At 36.2% G+C, this 22,438-nt stretch overlaps 1 pseudogene; it reads right to left on the bottom strand.

Annotated features, from left to right (window-relative positions):
- Positions 1 to 559: 559 nt before the first annotated feature.
- Positions 560 to 21,724, bottom strand: Gm7438 (annotated as a pseudogene).
- Positions 21,725 to 22,438: the final 714 nt, after the last annotated feature.

The following is a 22,438-nucleotide window of genomic DNA, read 5'->3' as shown; positions in this document are numbered from 1 at the left end:
ACCTGGACCTCCCAGGATCTCTCAGACACTGAGCCACCAACCAGGCAGCATACACCAGCTGATATGAAGACCCAACACATATACAGACTTGAGGCCACAGGGAGTAGGGAGGTCTGGTGGGGTGGGGGTAGGATGGTGGGGACATCCTCTTAGAGATGGGGAGTTGGGGTGTGGGAGCATGAGGCAAGGAGGTATGGGATGTGGAACAATCAGAGGGTGGACAAGGAGGGGGATAAAGTCTAGACTTTAAAAAAAGATTAAGGAATAAATTTTAAATAATTCACTACATTAGTGTGTGGAAGTTCGGTACAAAGGACTATTTGCCACTCACTTATTCATTTAGATTTTGTTTGGAAGTTAATATAAAGAGGCTCTTACACTTAAACAAGAAAATGATTAAAGATGTTTAAAAATAAAGGAGTTCTATTTTGACTCTAAAGGTATACCTCCTAGTTAACTTTGTAATCACTTCACGGGGGTTAACTTCCTTCTTAGAATCATCAGAATTACAAGGATTAAAGAGCCTTTCAAACTCTGTTTCATAGGAGACAAAAATGTTAGTGAATTTTTTATTTGGTTACAAATGTACCAGCAAGTGAGAAATATGTATGCTTCATTAGTCTGAAGATGGGAAAGGAGAAGAGTACTTCAGAGTATGCTTCATAATGTCTCTTCACCATCTACATCAAAAAGCATATCGTAGTTGTTGGTCTCCATGTTCATCAAACCCTAAAACAGAAAAGCACTTCTTACTAAAGAAACTCCAAAGGATACAAATATGAAAGATTCTCTGCAAATGATGTATAGATGTGCTATGTTTAGTTAAGCAGGATAATTATAGTGTTAATAAACTATGAGGTACATCTGAGGTCAAATTCCCAATTTATCATTTCATGTCTTGAATAATTCCTACAAAGTCATTAGGATTTTACAGATAATATCAGTCACTTCAGTAAGAAATAATTCAAAATATCAAGTAGTTAAACTTTTTGATTCCTAAAACATATTTCGTTTCCTAAGGACATTTTATGGACCATGTGCAACATACCTCCATGGACTTCTCATGCATGTCTTCAATTGCTTCCAGGGTCAGATTCTGACTACATTCGGACAGTTTTAATGCTTGTTGTTCTTTTTGATAATTGTTCTACAAATGTAAAAGGAAAACATTACTGTAACAATTCTGTTCATTTTTGTTTTTACTGCCATGCAGCATGAATGCTAGGCTAACAACCAACCACTTAATGTATTTCCAATACTAAAATATTTACGTGAGCAAAAATAATTCCATATGAAATGTAAAAGGAATAGTTTTCCAAGTGATTTAACATTTTAACAACTATTATGACTAAATATACTTATATTTTTAAGTAACATGAAATACAATTATACTACCAATTGTGGGTTAATAAAACTTTTTTTTATGAGAAAGTGTTTGCCATGCTGCAGAGACTGGCCTTAGCCTCTCAAGTACTTAAGTTTATAGGCATGCACCATGTAAACATGAACTTGGTAAAATCCTAGCCCTGGAAGCTTAACTCTAGCTAGTGTTAATGCTTTTACCATATGGTGGCCTCCTTTTTCTAACCAGCAGAAGTAATCCCAGGAGGTGGTTCACTACCTCATCTCTGTATCTAGCCCCCACCTAAGGTGTATGTGCCATGTCTTCTACTTTCTTTTCCTTTCTTAAGGATGCCTTATACTTATTCTTTACTAAGTCCAATCTAGTGGTAGATTTGTTTTATCTAGGTTCCAATCTCAAGTAACAATGGAAGTAGTAATATAAATTTCTCTTTGTATTCTTTATGTTGGCAGACAACCATGGTAATTTGCATTTAAAAAATTAAGACAGGCTGTTTACACCTTTTCTCCTTCTGCTACTACATTCCTATTTTGTCCTTTATTCACAGTGATCAGTTTTGTACCTCACATTTCCACTCAAATCATCCTGATTAAGTACAATGACCTCCACTTTGTGAAGTTTCTCTTTAAAAAATGTACACGTGCATACATATGGAGACAAAGGATTAATATTGGGTGTCTTCTTTGGTTGCATCCCACTGTTTGGGAGACAGGGTCTCAATGAACCTAGAATTCATCCATTAGGCTACAACTGGTGGCTAGGAAGCTCTGGGAATCTTCTTATCTCTGAACTAAATCTGAGTTTGGTGGTTCTAAAATACTCACCACCACACCAACTTTTATTGTTGTGGTGGTTTGTTTTTAGTTTTGCTTGTTTGTTTTGTTGTTGGTGGTGTTGGTGGTAGTGATGGTGGTGGAGGTGTGTGCGTGCATGCTTACTCAGGGAATATAAACTCGAGTCTCCATGCCTACAGTGAGAAAGATTACCAAATAAACCATCTTCAAGCCCTGCAAATCTATTTTATTTGACCCATTAGCAGCATATGACAAAGTTAGTGAACTTTTCTTCCTTAAATGTTTTCCTTCACTCATAGTAGTTTTATTTGTACCAATTGTTCTCTTCCCTTTCTGGTTCACTCTCACCCCCTCACCCCCACCTCATGCAGAATTACAAATATTGAAGTACTCTGGGAGTCTGTCTTTAGACTCCTCATATACATGGATGATTACTCCCCCTTGAAATTTCATCCAGGGTTCAAGGTTTAAAAATTGCCTTCAATTGGAGTATTTATTTACTTTTTATCTTTAGTCCCTATCTCTTTCCAGAACTGACTCATAATGGCGGCTTCCTCAATGCCTTCCCAGGCAGGAATGGATCTCCTGTTCATTTCAAATTGAATACTTCTCAAACTATTAACCAATCAAATAAAAAATAGTTAATATGGTCATCATCTCAGATCTTACTTGGAAACTATGTGATGACTACAGTCATTGGTACAGTAATGGAGAGATGATCTAAAATAGTTTGGTGATATTCTTCCACAGGAATATTCTGCCAGGGCTGTTGAGAAAGGTTGTTTCTATCCACTGTTGTTACAAAATTTGTACTAAGTTTAGGATTGTAAGAACTGATTTGCCAGTTTGAGATGGCTTTCGAATATTAACAACAGAGTCCAGATGACACCAGTAAGTAAGCTTTCTCTCTCCTTTCAACTGTACCTGAGGCTGACATAGTGTGCTTACTTTTGTAGAAACTGGTAATCCTCTCTTCATCTTTCAGCAAAAGTCTGCCTCTTGAAAATTTATAATCTGGTCTACAAGAAAATACCTAGTGGTTTTCATTGATATAGTATGTGATCATACTTCTCTGCTTTACAATTCAGTAGGACTAGAACAGAACCAAGGATAGATAGATAATGAAACTTAACTTCGTTTCATGTGCCCAACACAAGGCTAGTTTCTCCATTCCTACTTGATACTTAGTTATTCTAGGTTAATTATGAAGTTAGTTATGATACCAACCACTGATTTATCTTGTTCTTCATTGAATTTCTGTATATCCATATCAAACTTCTGCTCACACAATTTGTTGTTGATCTTCTTTCTGTAAAGCACAGTAATAAAAGCAGTCACATTTCATACCGATATGAAAAAGACCACTCAAAACAAATTAAATTGACCATTTCATACTATAAAAAGAAAAACAGCAGTAAAAAATTATCTAATGGGAAATCATTATAGTTTTTTTCCCTGAAAGATTATCAGAGAAGTCTTCTTTTATGTTTTAGCTTTTCAAAAATTAAAGAAGTTTTAATACATATATATCTTATTTTAGAATATTAATTGTATTTCAAAGTATTTTTTCATTATTTTCTATCAAATATAATGTCTAATTTATTTTCCTATATTGATTCAGTTAAGACTTAGTGCAAAACATAAGTCAATTAAAATATACAAATTGTCTGCATATGTAATTGATTTTTTTCCATATTGTTAAACATAATAAACAACAAATTACATTTCTAAGATTTTGTGTAAGACTTCTGTGTTTCCACAATTAATGTAAATCAAATTTTAAAATCTCATTAACAGGTACTTAAAGTAGAAAATAAAAATTTTCACAGATTTCTAAGAATTAGATTTAGTTTACTTGAAGGCATGAAGTTATATGGTTAACTGCTTAGACAAAATCAAAGACACACATTTTTACTAAAAGCTCAGTAATGTTTTTTTTTCAACTTCAGCCACATATAATTTTTAAAATGATACAAATGTGACACTACAAAACTAACAACTCTACCTCTCCCATTTGTTCGTTTGCCAAAGTCATTCTAATTTCTGGTTGCATTTTTTGAAAGAATCTTTGATATAAGTTTCCATGTGTTTTCTCTTTATGTGACTCCAGGTCCAAGGTGTCTGAAATAATCATCTTATATGTATGGGCAACAGGCACATATGTGGTGCACATATATACCTGTAAGCAAAACACTAATACACAAATATGTCTGAAAAATAGGTATTAAGAGCATTGTTTCTTAAGCCATGTAAGACGTTTTGGGTCTATGATCCTAGTCTAGGAAGCTTAGCAGGAGATTTCCAGTGTAAAGGACAACATAGATTACTTAGGAAAATTCCAGCCAGCCTGACATACATAGTGAGACTATATATCAAAGACAAATTATTATCCTCTAAGAAAGCTCATGCAACATTCAATTACATATAATTTAAAATAGATTCTTTGGGATCTGAGTTTCATTCCCTCACTGGTTAGTAAATTTGTCTTTCACTTTCAGTTACATAATTCATTTTATAAAAATCAGTGAGGGGATTGGTGAGATGATTCATCAGTTAAGAGCACTGGTTCCCTTCCAGAGATCTGAGAATGGATTCCCAGCATCCACAAGGTTGCTCACAACCTATAACTCCAGTTCCAGGGAATTCAATGCCTTCATCTGGCCTCCTCAGGTACAAGACATACAAGCTGTGTACATACACACAATCAAGCAAAACAAACATACCCATAAAATAAAATTTAAAAAAATAAGTAATAAGGGTTATATTAAAGAATTCATTTTTCCATTGTGTCATATAAAGAAAAGCACAGAGGAGTTTTAGAAAAGAAACTGACTTAATATAAAATTAATACTGGGTCAACGAAATACTGTTGCATGTACAGAATTTTGTATACATATCACTTAGCTTTGAATACATGGAATGTAGAAAAGTTTACATCATTTTTTTCCTCTAAAAATCCCTTCAATGCAGTTATGAAAATGCCTCAGTAATAAATAGGGTTTACTGTGAAAGGAGGACGTTCGCAAGTTTGATTCTAGTACCCATTTAGAAAACTAACCATGGATGGTTGCTTCTACAATAGCAGCACTGTGGTAGGCAGAGTGAGAATTGCTAGGACTTGCTGGCTGCTTATCTAGCTACATGTTCAGTGAAAGAGCAGGTCTTACGGGAATAAGGTGGAAAGAAATAGAGCAAAACCCAACATCCTCCTCTGCCCTCCACATGTGTATATATGCACCACAGACAGAAATATATGAAAAAAATAAAATTAAGTTTAATTAATGTCACACCTGTTGAAAAAGTACCATTTTCACTTCTGTACCACAGGCAAAAATAAGTCCATGATGCTAAATCAAAAATATTTGCAAGAGTCCATGTCATGAGTAGTTCTTGGGTGCTGACCTAGTCCCACAATACCCAGAGTAAGCTCAAATCCCAGGTGCTCTAACACTCCCAGGATCACAGGAATGGCCCCAACATCAGGAGTAACTGAGTCCCTAAGGATCCAGGGACACAGGAACTCCTGCCTTTCCAGTGGCATGGATTCCATCTGTTCTGAAACTGCACCTGGATCAGACCTGGGGTACTGGCTTTGCACCCACTCTTAAAACACCCAGAGGGAGCACGACTCTCAGGTATTCTGAAATGCTAAAGATCACAGGATCACAGAGGAAGCTCGACTCCCAGGAGATCAGACACACCCAGGAACACTGGAGTTCTGACAGAAGAGCAGAGCTGAGGGCACAATATCTTTCCCAACACCCTGTGTATCTGGGACGCCCACAAGAACCAGGGAAACAAAATCATCCTCCCGGCCAGAGGCACAGGTTCCTTGCAGTATGCAACTGTGTCTAGAGAAAACCTAGGGCTCTGGCACCTCACCAAATCTTGCAACACCAAGAAAAAGCTTAACCCCCAGGAGCTCTGACACAGCAGGATCTCAGGAGATTGGTCACACCAGGATTTCAAGATCCAAGAGGCAGCATGACTTCCAGGAGCTCAGACACACCCAAAATATCAGGATCCCAGGATCCCAAGATCTCAGAGATAGCTGGACTCCTATGAGTTCTGACACAACTAGGATTACAGGAGGGACAGGCTCCAGACAGAGACAGCAAGGGAAGGTAGCACCAAAGAAAATGAGATGGCACGAGGTAAGTGCAAGAATATAAGCAATAGCAACCAAGACTAGTCGGTGTCATCAGAAACCAGTTTGGCCAACAGAGCAAGTCTTGAATACCCCAACACATTGGAAAAGAAAGATTCAGATTCAAAATCACATCTCATGATGATGATAGAGGTCTTTAAGAACAAAAATAGTTCCATTAAAGAAATACAGGAAAACAGCTAGAAGCCCTTAAAGAGGAAACACAAAAATCCCTTAAAAAGTTAAAGAAAACACAATCAAACAGGTGATGGAATTGAACAAATACCATCTAGATCTAAAAATGGAAATACAGAATAAAAACTCACAAAGAGAGATGAACCTGGAGAAAGAAAACCTAGGAGACATAGATGCAAGCATCTCCAACAGAATACAAGAGATAGAATAGAGAATCTCAGGTACAGAAGATACCATAGAAAACATTGACACAACAGTGAAAGAAAATGCAAAATGCAAAAATCTCCTAACCCTAAACATCCAGGAAATCCAGGACACAATGAGAAGACAAAACCTAAGGAAAATAGATATAGAAGAGAGAGAAGATTCCCAAGTCAAAGGGCCAGCAAATATCTTCAACAAAATTATAGAAGAAAACTTCCCAAACCTAAAGAAAGATGCACATGAACATGCAAGAAGCCTACAGAACTCCAAATAAACTGGACCAGAAAAGAAATTCCTGCCGACACATAATAATCAGAACAACAAATGCACTAAAGATAAAATATTAAAAGCAGTAAGGGAAAAAAGTCAAATATCATAAAAAGGCAGACCTGTTAGAAATACACCAGACTTCTCACCAGAGACTATAAAAGCCAGAAGATTCTGGACAGATGTTATATAGACCCTGAGAGAACACAAATGCCAGCCCAGGCTACTATACCCAGCAAAACTATCAATTACCGTAGATGGAGAAACCAAAGTATTCCATGTTAAAACCAAATACACACAATATCTTTCCACGAATCGAAACCTTCAAAAAAATAGATGGAAAACTACAACACAAGGAGGGAAACACTACACCATACAAAAATCAAGAAAGAAATCTTCTTTCAACAAACCCCAAAGAAGATAGCAATATAAACATAATTCCACCTCAAACAACAAAAGTAACAGGAAACAACCAACAGTCACTGGTCTTTAATATTTCTTCATAGAAATGGATTCAATTCCCCAATAAAAGACATAGAGTAATAGACTGGATACATAAACAGAACCCAGGATTTTGCTGCATACAGGAAACCCTCCTTAGTGACAAAGACAGACACTACCTCAGAGGAAAAGTCTGGAAAAAAATTTCCAAGCAAATATTTCCAGGAAACAAGATGGAATAGCCATTCTACTATGGAATAAAATCAACTTACAACCAAAGGTTTTTGTTATTGTTTTTTTTTTGTTTGTTTTTTTTATTGTTTTTCTTTTGTTTTTGTTTTTGTTTTTTAAAGATAAGGACTGTCACTATACTTGTCAAAGGGTGAATCAACAAAGATGAACTCACAATTCTGAACATCCATGCTCCAAATGCAAGGGCAACCAAATTCATAAATGAAACTTTACTAAAGCTCAAAGTATATATTGTACCCTACATAATAATAGTGGGAAACTTCAACACCCCACTCTCAGCAATGAACAGATCCTGGAAACAGTAACAAAAGAGAGACACTGTGAAACTAACAGAAGTTATGAAACAAATTGTTTTAACAGATATCTATATCTATAGATATCATAGAACATTTTATCATAAAACAAAAGAATGTGCCTTCTTCTCAACACCTCATGATGCCTTCTCCAATACTGTCCATATAATGGGTCACAAAACAGGCTTCAACAGATATAAAATATTTAAATAATCCCATGCATCCTATCAAGTCACCACGGACTAAGGCTTATCTTCAATAATAATATAAATAAGCCAGGCATGGGGGCACATGCCTTTAATCCCAGCACTTGGGACACTGAGGCATGTGGATTACTGAGTTCAAGGCCAGCCTGGTCTACAAAGTGAGTTCCAGGACAGCCAGGGATACACAGAAAAACCCTGTCTTAACCCCCCAAATAATAATAATAATAATAATAATAATAATAACAACAACAACAACAACAACAACAATAATGATATAAATTATACAAAACCCATATATATATATATATATATATATATATATATATATATATATATATATACACGTGGTAGTTGAACAACAGTCTAATCAACGATAACTTGGTCATGGAAGAAATTAAAGACTTTTAGAGTTTAATGAAAATGAAGCTACAACATATCCAAACTTATGGGACACAATGAAAGCATTCTAAGAGAAAAACTAATAGCTCTGAGTGCCTCCAAAAAAGAAACTGGAGAGAACATACACTAGCAGCCTGGCAGCACAGTTAAAAGCTCTAGAACAAAAGGAAGCAAATTCACCCAAGAGGAGTAGAAGGCAGGAAATAATCAAACTCAGGGCTGAAATGAAACAAGTGGAAACAAAAAGAACTATACAAAGAATCAACCAAACCAGGAGCTGGTTCTTTGAGAAAATCAACAAAATAGATAAACCCTTAGGTAGACTAAAGAGAGGGCACAGAGTCCAAATTAACAAAACCAGAAATGAAAAGAGAGACATAAAAACAGAAACTTAGGAACCCCCCCCCCAAAAAAAAATTATCAGATCCTACTATAAGAGCCTATACTTAACAAAACTGGAAAATTTGGATGAAATGGACAACTGTCTAGACAGATATCAGGTACCAATTTAAATCAGGATCAAATAGATCCTGTAAACACTCGTATAACCCCTAAAGAAATAGAAGCAGTCTTTAATAGGCTCCCACCCCCTCACCAAAAATAAAACCCCAGGATCGGATGGGTTTAGTACAGAATTCTATCAGACCTTCAAAGAAGACCTAATACCAATACTCTTCAAACTTTTATGCAAAATCAAAAGAGAAGGAACACTATTCAATTTTCTATGAAGCCACAATTACACTTATACCCAAAACATACAAAGACCCAAATGAAGAAAGGAAACTTGAGACCAGTTTCACTTATGAATATTGATGCAAAAATACTCAATAAAATTCTGGTAAACCCAAACAAAGAACACGTTAAAATGATCATCCTTCATGATCAAATGTTCTTCATCCCAGGGATACAGGGATGGTTCAATATGTGGAAATCCATCAGCGTAATCCACTATGTAAACAATCTTGAGGAAAAAAAACACAGTATTATCTCATTAGATGCTGAGAAATCATTTGCAAAAATTCAACAACTCTTCATGATAAAATTCTTGGAAAGATCAAGAAGCCAAGGCCCATACCTAAACATAGTAAAAGCAATATAGAGCAAACCAGTATCCAACATCAAAATAAATGGAGAGAAACTTGATGCAATCCCACTAATATCAGACAAGACAAGACCACTCTCTTCCTACCTATTCACAGTAGTATATAATATAGTAGTATTTTATAGTACTAGAAGTTATATCCATAGCAACTATATAACAAAAAGAGGTCAAAGGGATAAAAATTGGAAAGGAAGAATTCAAAATATCACTATTTGCAGATGATATGATAGTATATGTAAGTGACCCCCAAAATTCCAACAGAGAACCCCTAAACCTGATAAACAAATTCAGCAAAGTGGTTGGATATAAAATTAACTCAAGCAAATCAGTAGCTTTCCTCTACTCAAAGGATAAACAGGCTGAAAAAGAAATTATGGATACAACACCCTTCACAATAGTCACAAATTATAATACCTTGGTGTGACTCGAACCAAGCAAGCGAAAGATCTGTATGATAAGAACTTCAAGTCTCTGAAGAAAGAAATTGAAAATCTCAAAAGATGGAAAGATCTCCCATGCTCATAGATTGGCACAATTAATTTAGTAAAAATGGCCATCTTGCCAAAAGCAATCAACAGATTCAATGCAATCTCCATCAAAATTCAAACTCAATTCTTCATAGAGATAGAAAGAGCAATTTGAAAAATCATTTGGAATAACAGAAATCCAGTATATCAAAAAAATATTCTCAACAATAAAAGAACTTCAGGGGGAATCATTCCCGACCTCAAGCTGTATTATAGAGAAATAATGATAAAAATGTATGGTAATGGTACAGATACAATTACTTCATGAAATTCACAGGCAAATGGATGGATCTAAAATATATAATCCTGTGTGAGGTAACCCAATCCCAAAAGTACAAACATGGTATGCACTCACTGATAAGTGGATATTAGTCTAAAAGCTCAGAATACCCAAAATGTAATTCACAGACCAAAAGAAGCTCAAGAAGAAGGAAGACAAAAGTGTGGGTGTTTCAGTCCTTCTTAGAATGGGGAACAAAATACTCCTGGGAGGAAACATGGAGACAAAGTACAGAGCGGAGACTGAAGGAATGACCATCTAGAGTCTGCCCAAACTGTGTATCCATCCCATATACAGACACCAAACCCAGTCACGATTGTGGATGCCAACAAGTGCTTGCTGACAGGAGCCTAATATGACTTTCTCCTGAGAGGCTCTGACAGAGCTTGGCAAGAACAGAGGCTGATGCTCACAGCCAACCATCAGATTGATCATAGGATTCCCAGTGGAGGAGTTAGAGGAAGGACTGAAGGATTTGAAGGGGTTTGCAACCTTATAGGAAGAACAACAATATGAATGAACCAGACCTCCCAGAGCACCCAGGGACTAAGCCATCAACAAAAGAGGGGGTCCCATGGCTCCAGTGCATATATAGCAGAAGATGGCCTTGTCAGACATCAGTGGGAGGAGAGGTCCTTGGTCCTGTGAAGGTTCAATGCCCCAGTGTACCCACATGCGAGGGTGGGGAAGTGGGAGTGGGTGGGTGGGCAAACACCCTCATAGAAGCACAGGGAGGGGTAATGGAATAGGGAGTTTCTGGGGTGAAACCAGGAAAGGGCTATTATTTGAAATGTAAATAAAGATAATATCACATAATAAATAAATTAAATTAAAAAAAATATTCACAAAATACTACATATAAATAAGTCATTAAGATGTCATATAGTATATTAATCAATACTTCCTAATATATAAATTATGTTAATACTATATAGTTTAAACAAATTATATATCCAAAAATGTACCTTCAAAATTTCCCAGTATATTTTGTACTGGAGATCTGTGAAGTAATTAAAGCTTTACAAAGTAAGGATGCTGGGGATACTGTTTGATTGCTCAGCTTTTGTCCTACAAGCAGGACGATGAGAGTTTGACCCACAACATTACACCCTCCAAGAAAACCATTCAAATTAAGGATTAATCTTATAGAAATATTGTTTATAGTATATATCATATTCCAATTATTAATATACATTACTTGCTATACAATCAATTAAATTTTTCTGGAAGTACTTACACTAAGAAGGAAATAATAAGTTTGAACACATTACCATGTATCTCCAACTACTTCTTCAGGATTTGCATTCCCATCATCATGAGTTACTGGATTCTGTACTGGGTTCGTAATAAAACAAGATATTAAAACAATTATGTTATTTTGCAAATTTTAATGAAATACTTTGTGATCATTCAGGCATAGTGCCAACATTAGGTTTTAAAGCAGATCTATTATTTGCCTAGAAGTTAAACAAAATCAAGTAATGTCTAATTGTCATCTAAAAATATGTTTTAAGCTGTTTATTTATATGTTGTGATTAAAGACAAGAGATACAATATGAGATTTTTGATCTCCTTTACAAGCCTAAGAAGAACAACTGAGAAAAAAGGAAGTGTAACATCAATGCCCATCATTAAATATTTGGTACCTTCCATAAGGTCCAATTCTGAAGCATTCCTAACTTGCTGTTCACCACTTAACAAATTCCAGTTTTCCATTGGTGTCTCTACAGAACGTGCAAAACGCTGCCATTCCTCTGAGAAACTTACGTTTTCTGATTTAAAATAAAAAGAAATTTTCTCAAGCCATTTGAATTAAAAAAAATCACTTAAACTAATAAAATTGAAATATAAAATAACATTAAGGAATGATTTTTACAAAAACAGCACTTCATAATTGCATGAAGGGTTTAAAGATAAAACCATATTTCTATTACCCTCTGATTTAATACTAAAGACTTTAGTATTTAAACATGGAACATAATAGTTGGCTTCAAAGATAGCCATTAATAACCTTAACTTTAATATGTACACATTTTTAAAAAGAATTATTTAAGTTGAATAAAGTATCTTGGTCTTCCTTACTATAAAAGAATAGAGGTTTGTTATTTTTCAGTTTAAAACTCTCTCTCTCTCTCTCTCTCTCTCTCTCTCTCTCTCTCTCTCTCTCTTTCTCTCTTACATACACACACACACACACACACACACACACACACACACACACTATGATGGCTTTAACTGTGACTTCAAGTGGGTTTATATCTAAACATAAGAGGATCTGCATGTTGGTCCCATTCCTGCAAGGTTTTTGATGAGTTAGAGCAAATGTGTCTGCATCTCAATCTCCAAGTAAAATCATAGTTGCTATTATCACAACCAAGCTCCTCAATCTTTTTCATCGAAATACAAGTCTAAATTATAAAGTTCTGTCTGTCTGGACATATATTTCACTGCTACAGCAAGAAGCTCTGGGTTCAATCTTCAACTATGAAAAACCCCCACAAATTTTAAAAATAAAAAATAAAACAAGCATGTTTCCTCATGCCCCAGTACATTTGTAAGGCTGAGGACTTCAGTTTCAAGGCCAGTTCAAGCTGCACATGAGGTTTCAGACACTCCTGAGATACAGAGTTAGAGCTTACTTTCCTAAACCAAAACAACACATAAATAAACACAGCCTGGCCTGAAGTATGTCTGAAGTTCCAGCACTTCAGAGGCTGAGAGGAGCCTCGGGATTTTGAGGCCGTTTGGATCCTATATATACAAATTTTGGCAATCTGGCCTTTCAACACCAGGTAGAAGAAAATGAAGACTCGTCTTCAGTTTGTTTTTTATGAATTTCTGGCGGGTAGCAGCAGCACAGAAAAGGTTCTAGTCTGTTTCTGCCACTAACTGACCCCCAGTTTACTCACACTTCACATCCCCAGGCCCAAGGATGACTTTCGGGGTCTCCAATTCCCTGGCCTTCCTGCTTTCTGCTAGATACTAGGCTGTTCAAACTCCTGCCCTTAGTGAAGTTCTCCGTTTTTCACCGCAGAGGTCTAAGTGGGTAAAGTCGATTGTGAACCCAGCAGCAGTGCTATCTGGAGTCCAGGGAGGGTCATCTCCTCTCCTTACTCTGGAAGTAACACCTCCGCCCCTCCACCTTCACCCCATCCGGACCCCCACCTGAACCATTATTAACCATCTTTTAACAGGTCACTGACTACCTCCACAGAGACTTCCCCCTACCATGCTTCCTCAAGAAACTTCCCTTCCTCAAGAACTCAGCTTCATGGCCACCACAAAGCATACTGGGTAACAGGGATTGGGCAGCTGGAAAACAATCTCAGCCAAGCCCCTTGCTGATTGGCCGTGTTTGCACATGCTTACTAAAGTGAGAGAGGCTCTATCAGTCATCTGTCATCCAAGCAGCAAATAAGAGATAGTATTTTAGCTGCCACTACTACCCAGAAGTTTTCCATTTTCCAAGTTTGCAATACTAACTTGAAAGTTAAAATAAAATGAACCCCAAAGAAGACTCTCCTACTTTGTTTCAGTTGAAGGGGCTGTTATGTGTATTTCGGATTTGTTTTATTTATTTAACTAACGTGCTTTTGCATGTTTGTATTTGTTCAACATGCATGTCTGGTGCTCATAGAAACTAGAATAGGATGCCAAATCCCCGGGATCTAGAATTACAAATGGTTGTGAGCCATTATATGGGTCCTAGGAACTAAACCTTGGTTTTCCCCAAGAGCAACAAGTGGTCTTAATTTCAAAGCTATCTTTCCATCCCTGTCCTGTGTGTGTTTTAAGGTATGCTGGATCATTTCTCTCGATAGATGTTTATTTTTAATATACAGTGGAGATTATAGAAATATGACACTTTCCTCATATTGTCTATTTCCAGAAAAAGAAAAAAAAACCATAATTTTAAAGGATTCTGTAAATCATAAAAAGAGATTCAGCAAAAATTATGTGTATACATTTCAGTATATGTGTGCAGAAGAAGACTGTATTCTCAATCATATTCCAACTTACATTTTTTGTTTGTTTGTTTTTCCAGACAGGGTTTCTCTATATAGCCCTGGTTGTCCTGGAACTCACCCTGTAGACCAGGGTTGCCTCAAACACAGAAATCCCCCTGCTTCTGCCTCCCAAATGCTGGGATTAAAGGCATGCGCCACCACTGCCTGATCCAATTTAAATCTTCAGAGACAGGGTCTCTCTGAATCTGCAGCTCACCGACGTCACTAGCCTGGCTAGCCAGCTAGCTATCTCTACCTACTCAGCACTGGACTGCAGCCTGCATTTTTAAAGTGGATTCTAGGCCCCCACCTTAAGTCCATATATTTTCAAGGAAAGCACTTTACCAAATGAGCCATAATTCTAGCCCCTCTGCAGGGTTTGTTATGTTGCTGTAGCCACTGTCTTTTTTTTTTGGGGGGGGGTGCATATTTCTCTAATCATGCCTAAATTTAAGTTCCTAAAATGCTTAATGCTGGTTTTGTTTGTTTCCTTACAATAGCCAATTGCATTTCTTGCTCACTTTACAGTTAATTGGGCAAACTGGAAAAACTAACATTTCATTTGCGAGGCTTATTGTTGTTTTTTGTTTGTTTGGTAGGTGTTTTGTTAATTTCGTGTGTTGGTTGGGTTTTTTTTTTCACCACTGAAGATGAAACTCATAGCTTTTACATGGTGCTGTACCACTGAGGTACACCTTCAGCTAATCTTTGTTTCTGAATGTTGGGTGAGTAGTCATCTGTATGTGTTTTAAAGAAAACTACAATTATTGTGAAACCTAAAATTATCCTCCTATGCTATAGGGTTTATAGAGATCTGATGCCATCTTCTGTCCTCTTCAAACAACAGGCAAATATCTCCAAAAACACCTACCTCCAGATTTATCCAACATACTGTCTTGTTCATCTCTGTGAAGAAAGGACAATAAAATTTTAAAGCTAGAAATATAGTGGACTGGTAGAGCATTTGCCTAGCACACACACAAAAAAAAACTTTACACAGGAACTTCTTTTAATTATTTAGAATAGATATATAATGTGTGGTTTGGAACAAATGTCATATGCATATAAAATACATGGTAGACAACCAAAGTGAACCTGAATTATTTACTTTTAACAATTCATACATTTATACCCCACAGTAGTTTATTCATAACTCTCCCACACTTGCTGAGACCCTTCTTCTTCCCAGATGGTCCCCCTCTTATTTTTATGATGTTTCTCCTTTTGTTTGTGTTTATTTCTGGGAAGATCCCATGCAGGTGGCTATATTGTCCAAGTTGCTATGTGTTTGTGATGGCAAGGAATTAAGGACCCCAAGCAGGGCTTGAACTCAATATATAGTTGCATCTGACCATGAATTGTTGATTTTCCTGAATCTACTCCTCCAGTGAAGGGATCACAAACACTACTTTTGAAGTACTCTATTGAACTGGGAAAAATTGAAAATATTACCTTATATCTTCATCTGCTTCTACGTGAGGCGGCATATTCTCATGTTTGCCAAATGCTGGCCTTTTTACTATATTGACAATAGAAAATGGAAACATTTGAAAGTATGCTATATAAGTAATAGTTAATAAAGTATTTTCAATTTGCATTTCTCTGGAAAAACTGCCCACGTGAGTTTTTGAAACAGCTTTTATAAATGAAATAATTACATCAAGGAAATTGAGGATACAAGGAGAAAACAAAACTTAAGGATAATAGGTATAGATGAGAAGTAAGATTTCCAACTTAAAGGGCCAGTGAATATCTTCAACAAAATTATAGAAGAAAACTTCCCTAACCTAAAGAAAGAGATGCCCATGAACATAAAAGAAGCCTACAGATCCCCAAATACTTTAGACCAGAAAAGACATTCCTGCCATCACATAATAATCAAAACACCAAATGCACACAACAAAGAGAATATTAAAAGCAGTAAGGGAAAAAAGTTCAAGTAACATATAAATGCAGACCTATCAGAATTTCACCTAACTTCTCCCCAGAGACTATGAAAGCCAGACGATCCAGGACAGTTGACATACAGACCCTAAGAGAGCACAAATGCCAACCAAGGCTACTATACACAGTAAAACTCTTTTACCATAGATGGCGAAACCAAGGTATTCTATGACAAAACCAAAATTACACAATATCTTCCAAAAAATCATGCCCTTCAAAGTATAATGAAGGGAAAACACCAAAACAAGGAGGGAAATTACATTCTAGAAAAAGCAAGAAAGTAATCTTGCAGCAAACCTAAAAGAAGATGGCCACATGAACAAAATTCCATCTCTAAAAACAAATATAACAGGACCCAACAACGACTATTTCTTAATATCTCTTAATATCAGTGGACTCAAATCCACAATAAAAAGACATAGACTAATAGACTTAATGTGTAAGCATGACCCAGCATTTTGTTTCATACAAGAAACAAATCTCACAGACAAAGACAAATATTACCTCAGAGTAAAAGGCTAGAAAACAATTTTCCAAGCAGATGGTCACAAGAAACAGGCTGGAGTAGGCATTAGAATATCAAAAAAAAATTGACTTTCAACCCAAAGTTATCAAAAAAGACAAGGAGGAACACTTCATATTCATCAAAATTAAATTTACCAAGAGGAACTCCCAATTCTGAACATCTATGCTCCAAATGCAAGGGCAGCCACATTCATAAAAGAAACTTTAGTAAACCTCAAAATACACATTGCACTGCACACTATAATAGTGGAAGACTTCAACACCCCTCTCTCATCAATGGGCACATCCTGGAAACAAAAACTAAAAACAGACACAGTGAAACCAACAGGAGTTATGAAACAAATGGATTAGTTGATATCTATAGAAAACTTTATCCTAAATCGAAAGGATATCCCTTCTTCTCTGTACCTCATGAGGCCTTCTCCAAAATTGACCATATAATCAGTCACAAAACATGCCTCAACAGATATAAAAATATTGAAATAATCCCATGCATCCTATCAGATCACCACAGACTAATGCTGATCTTCAATAATAATATAAATAATAGAAAATCCACATATATGTGGAATGTGAACAACAACCTACTCAATGATAACTTGGTCAAGGAAGGAATAAAGAAGGAAATTAAAGACTTTTTAGAGTTTAATGAAAATGAAGCTACAACATAACCAAACATATGGTACACAATGAAAACAGTAATAAGAGAAAACTTCACAGCCCTGAATGCCTCTAAAAAGAAACTGGATAGAGGATACAGGAGCAGCTTGACAGCACAACTAAAAGCTCTAGAACAAAAGGAAGCAAATTCTCCCAAGAGGAATAGAAGGCAGGAAACAATCAAACTCAGGACTGAAATCAACCAAGTGGAAACAAAGGAACTATACAAAGAATCAACCAAACCAGGAGCTGGTTGTTTGAGAAAATCAACATGATAGGTAAACCCTTAGCCAGACTCACTAAAGGGCACAGGGACATCATCCTAATTAACAAAACCAGAAATGAAAAGGGAGACATAACAACAGAAACTTAGGAAATCCAAAAAATCATAAGATCCTACTACAAAAACCTATACTCAACCAAACTGGAAAATCTGGATGAAATGGACACTTTTCTAGCCAGATATCAGGTACCAAATATAATTCAGGATCAGATAAACCCTAGAAATACTCCCATAACCCCTAAAGAAATAGAAGCAGTCATTAATAGTCTCCCAAACAAAAGAGACAAGGATCTGATGGGTTTAGTACAGAATTCTATCAGATCTTCATGAAGACCTAATACCAATACTCTTCAAACCATTATGCAAAATCTAAAGAGAAGGAACATTATTCAATTTGTTCTATGAAGCCAGAATTACAATTATACTCAAACCATACAAAGACCCAATGAAGAAAGGAAACTTCAGACCAATTTCCCTTATGAAAATTGATGCAAAAATATTCAATAAAAGCCTTGCAAACTGAATCCAAGAATACATAAAAATGATCATCCATCATGATCAAGTACACTTGATACCTGTGATGAGGGATGGTTTAATATACAGAAATCCATCAACTTAATCCACTATAGAAACAAACTCAAAGACAAAAATCACATGATCATTTCATTAGATGCTGAGAAAACATTTGACAAAATACAGCACCCATTCATAGTAAAAGTCCAGGATAGATCAGGAATTCAAAGCCTATACCTAAACATAATAAAAGCAATAGATAGCAAACCAGTAGCCAACATCAAACTAAATGGTGAGAAACTGGAGGCAATCCCGCTGAAATCTGGGACTAAACAATGCTGCCCACTTTCTCCCTACCTATTCAACATAGTTCTTGAAGTCCTAGTCAGAGCAATTAGACAACAAAAAGAGAACAAATGAATACAAATTGGAAAGGAAGAAGACAAAATCTCACTATTTCCAGAAGATATGATAGTATATATAAGTGACCCCAAAAATTACACCAGAGAAATCCTAAATCTGATACACAGCTTCAGTGCAGTAGCTGAATACAAAATTAACTCAAACATATCAATGGCATTTCTCTACAAAAAGAATAAACAGGATGAAAAAGAAATTAGGGAAACAACACCCTTCAGAATTGTCACAAATAATATAAAATACGTTGGTGTGACTCTAACTGAGTAAGTGAAAGAAGGATCTGTATGATAAAAATGTCAAGTCTCTGAAGAAAAAATCAAAGAAAATCTCAGAAGATGGAAAGATCTCCCATGCTCATGGATTGGCAGGATTAATGTAGTAAAAATGGCTATCTTGCCGAAAGCAGTCTACAGATTTAATGCAATCCCCATGAAAATTCCAACACAATTCTTAACTGAGTTAGAAAGGGCTATTTGCAAATTCATCTGGAATAAGAACAAAACCTAGGATACAAAAACTCTTCTCAAAAATAAAAGAATCTCTCCTGGAATCACCGTGCCTGACCTCAAGCTGTACTATAGAGCAATTGTGATAAAAACTGCATGGTACAGGTATACTGATAGACAGGTAGATAAATGGAATAGAACTGAAGACACAGAAATGAACCCACACACCTATTGTCACTTGATCATTGACAAAGGAGCAAAAACCATCCAGTGGAAAAAAAGACAACATTTTCAACAAATGGTGCTGGCTCAATTGGCAGTTAGCATGTAGAAGAATGCAAATTGATCTATTTTCATCTCATTGCACAATGCTCAAGTCTAGGTAGATCAAGGAACTCCACATAAAACCAGAGACACTGAAACTTATAGAGGAGGAAGTGGGGAAGAGCTTCGAAGACATGGGCACAAGGGAAAACTTCCTGAACAGAACAGCAATGGCTTGTGCTGTAAGATTAAGAATAGACAAATGTGACCTTATAAAATTGCAAAGCTTCTATAAGTCAAAGGACACTGTCAATAGGACAAAACAGCAACCAATAGATGGGAAAAAATCTTTACCAATCCTAAATCAGATGGGGACTAATATCCAATATATATAAAGAGCTCAAGAATCTGGACTCCAGAAAATCAAATAACCCCATTAAAAAATGGGGACAGAGATAAACAAAGAATTCACAACTAAGGAAAACCGAATGGCAGAGAAGCACCTAAAAAATGTTCATCATCCTTAATTATCAGGGAAGTGCATGTCAAAATAAACCTGAGATTCCACCTCATACCAGTCAGAATGGCTCAGATCTAAAACTCAGATGACAGCAGATGCTGGCGAGAATGTGGTTAAATAGGAACACTCCTCCATTGCTGGTGAGATTGCAAGCTGGTAAAACCACTCTGGAAGTCAGTCTGGTGTTTCCTCAGAAAATTGGACATAGTTTTACTGGAAGATCCAGCAATACTCCTCCTGGGCATATTCTCAGAAGATATGCTAACTTGTAATACTGACATGCTTCACTATGTTCATAGCATCTTTATTTATAATAGCAAGAAGCTGAAAACAACCCAGATGTCCCTCTTCAGTGGAATGGATACAGAAAATGTGGTACATTTACATAATGAAATACTACACAGCTATTAAAAACAATGAATTCTTGAAATTCTTAGACAAATGGATGGATCTTGATGATATCTTCCTAAGGGAGATAACCCAATCACAAAAGAACACACATGATATGCATTCACTGATAAGTGGATATTATGCCAGAAGCTCACAATAACCAAGACACAACCTGCAAAACCCATGAAACTCAAGAAGAAGGAAGACCAAAGTGTGGATACGTCATTCCTTCTTAGAATGGGAAACAAAATGCCCATGGAAGGAGTTAAAGAGACAAAGTTTGCAGCTGAGACTGAATGAATCCAGAGACTGCCTCACTCAGGGATCAATCCAATAAATAACCAACAAACCCAGACACTATGGCAGATGCCAACAAGAGCTTGGGGACAGGAGACTGATATAGCTGTCTCCTGAGAGGATCTGTCAGTGCCTGACAAATACAGAAGTGAATGCTCACAGACATCCATTGTACTGAGCACAGGGTCCCCAATGATGGAGCTAGAGAAAGTACCCAAGGAGCATAAGGGGTTTGCAGCCCCATAGGAGGATAAACAATATGAACTAACCAGTACCCCCAGAGTTCCCTGGGACTAAAGCACCAATCAAATAAAACAGATGGTGGGACTTATGGCTCCAGCTGCATATGTAGGAGAGGATGGCCTAGTATGTCATCAACGGGAGGAGAGACCCTTGGTACTGTAAAGGTCCTATGCCCCAGTATTAAGGAATGCCTGGGCCAGGAATTGGGGGTGGGTGTGTTGGAAGCAGGGGGAGAGGTGAGAGGAGAGGGGATTTGCAGAGGGTAAATAGAAAAGGTGATAATATTTGAAATGTAAATAAAGAAAATATATAATAGAAAAAAGGAATGAAATAATTTATTTGCAGGTTTTATGAAATAAATTCATGTTTTGCTAACATATAGGAACACCGTTCAGATCTTTTTCTGGGGTAAAATCATAGCAAGTTATTGTTTCTCAACATATTATGTCTAAAGTGCCAAGAGTAGGTATATGCACTGCTAAAACTCGGGTATAGGAATATATAGATATAGGTAAAATTAGAAATGAAGTACATGAAAACTTAGAAAAGACTTCTTCCATTGCAGGTGAGTTGGGAAAAGTCTAATGAACTGCAGGACACAATCAATACTGAAGACTGGATACCTTCAGAATGAGCCTGCTCTTCTTCTTCATCTGAATCAAAGTCAAAAAGTAATAAGTAACCTTCCTTTGGTATCACCCGCAGTTTCTTAATAGACATTTTTCTATTAAGCGCTCAGTTGTCTTCTTAGTTAAAAAATATAAATAAAAAGGAAAAAAGAAAAAAAAAATAGTTATCTAAATCCAAAGGTATCATTTAAATAGTTAAAAATGTCAAAAAGTCAAATAATTATTTTAGCTCATTGAAAGATTGTTTCTTTTGTTTTTTAACACTTATATTTTTAATAATTTGTCTTTATCAGAGAGTTTTGCATACATATTCAATATGGTTACACGTGTATATGTGTATGTGTGTGTATGTGTATATGTATGTGTATGTGTATATGTATATGTATATATATACATACACACACACACACACACACATATATATATATGCTTCCCCTTACAATTTCCTTCATGTATCCCATTTATCATGTCCCTCTCCCTCCCAACTTTGTTTTAAAATCTTCTTTAACTTACTTATTTTAAATCCTTCTTTAGAACCCAAGTTAACAATCTGTCATTTCTCAGTTTAAAAAAGGCAAAAACAGGTCAGCCTTTAATACGTGAGTCCTCCCTTTCTCACCAAAAATGATGAGCAAAATGTGTTTGCATTTAAACTTTGAGGCATCTGAATTTTGGTACTATCTCCCAAAGATTCTTTTTAAACAAAACATCAGCAATTCCGATTTTCAGTATATCTCTGTTTTAAAGTAAATTCATAGTACTATCCAGAAAGATGATGAACATGGTAACTATATATTCATGTCAAGAATACCCAATGCTCAGTCTAC

Source organism: Mus musculus, chromosome X (assembly GCF_000001635.26).
Source record: "Mus musculus strain C57BL/6J chromosome X, GRCm38.p6 C57BL/6J".
NCBI lineage: Eukaryota > Metazoa > Chordata > Mammalia > Rodentia > Muridae > Mus > Mus musculus.
This window is presented reverse-complemented; position numbering and strand designations above follow the sequence as displayed.